The sequence below is a fragment of the Pristiophorus japonicus genome, unplaced genomic scaffold, assembly GCF_044704955.1.
Source record: "Pristiophorus japonicus isolate sPriJap1 unplaced genomic scaffold, sPriJap1.hap1 HAP1_SCAFFOLD_35, whole genome shotgun sequence".
In the NCBI taxonomy this organism is placed as follows: domain Eukaryota; kingdom Metazoa; phylum Chordata; class Chondrichthyes; family Pristiophoridae; genus Pristiophorus; species Pristiophorus japonicus.
The window spans coordinates 5,646,496-5,648,076 of record NW_027253324.1 but is presented as its reverse complement, the minus strand read 5'-3'; positions in this window follow the sequence as shown (position 1 = coordinate 5,648,076).

The window sequence follows — 1,581 nt, the reverse complement described above, 5'->3', positions numbered from 1 at the left end:
GGTGTAGGATAGCTTGGGCGGTGAGGGTAGGTGCGCTTGTGAGTTATGAGAGTTGCGGGGTAGGCGAGTTTGGTGCGGGTAGGAGAGATTGGCGGGTAGGAGAGCTTGCAGGTGTAGGGGAGCATTGTTGTATAGGAGAGCAAGGGTGATTGGAGAGCTTGGGGCGCGAGGAGAGCTTGGGGGTAGGAGAAATGTGGGTGTAGAAGAGCTTGGGCAGAGTTGAAGAGCTTGACAGGGTAGGAGAGTTTGCGGCGGTGGGAGAGCTTAGCGGGTAGGAGAGCTTGGGAGGGGTAGGAGAGCTTGGGAGCGAAGGGTAGCTGGGAGGGTAGGACATCATGGCGGGGTAGCAAAGCTTGCGGGTGCATCGAAGAGCTTGCGGTGGAAGGAGAGTTGGATGGTAGGAGAGCATGGGCGGGTAGGAGAGCGTGGGTGTTTAGGAGAGCTTGGGTGGGTAGGACATTTCGGGGTATAGGAGAGCATGGCAGGGTAGGAGAGCTTGTGGGGGGTGTAGGAGAGCTTGGTGGGAAGGAGAGCTTGGGGGGTAGGAGCGCTTGGGGATTTAGGAGAGCTGGTGCGGAAGGAGAACTGGCGGGGTACTTTGAGGGTAGGAGAGATTGTTGGGGTGGGAGAGCTTGGCGGGTAGGAGTGCTTGTGTGTAGGAGAGCTTGTGGCGTAGGAGAGCTTGGCAGTGGGTTGGAGAGCTTGTGTGGGTAGGAGAGCTTGGGGGTGGGTTGGAGAGCTTGTGTGGGTAGGAAACCATGTTGGGTAAATGAGCTTGGGAGGTAAGAGACCTTGGGGGTTCGTAAAGCGTGGAAGTGTAGGAGAGCTTGGTGTGTAGGAAGCATGGGGGTTGGAGAGCTTGGGGATTATCAGAACTTGGTAGGTAGGAGAGCTTGGGCGTGTAGGAGAGCTTGAGGGTTAGGAGAGCTTGTGGGATAGGAGAGCTTGGGGATTAGGAGAACTTGGCGGGGTAGGAGAGCTTGAGCGAGTAGGAGAGCTTGGGAGTGGTGGTGAGCTTCGAAGGGGTAGGAGATCTTGGGGTTAGGAGCGCTTAGTGGGTAGGAAAGCTTTGGTGGTAGGAAAGCTTGGGGGTACGAGAGCTTGGACGTGTAGGAGTCCTTGTAGAGTTAGGAGAGCTTTGCAGCGAAGGAGAGCTCAGCGGGGTCGGAGCGCTTCGGTATGATACGGGAGCTGGTCGGGTATGAGAGCTTGAGTGGTGTCGGAGAGCTTGAGGGGGTAAGAGAACTTCGGGGGGTGGTTAGGAGAGATTGCGGAGTAGGTGAGCTTGGGATGTTAGGAGAGCTTGTGTGGTGTAGAAGAGCTTGAGGGGGTAAGAGAACTTGGCGGTGTACGAGAGCTTGGGGAGGTAGGAGAGCTTGTGAGTGGGTTGGAGAGCTTGGGTGTAGGAGAGCTTGTGCGGTAGGAGAGCTTGGGAGTGGGTTGGATTGCTTGGGGGTAGGAGAGCTTACGGTGTAGGAGAGCTTGGGAGTGGGTTGTAGAGCTTGTGGGGTTAGGAAAGCATGGTGGGTAGCAGAGCTTGCAGGTTAGGAGAGCATGGGGATAAATGAGCTTGCGAGGTAA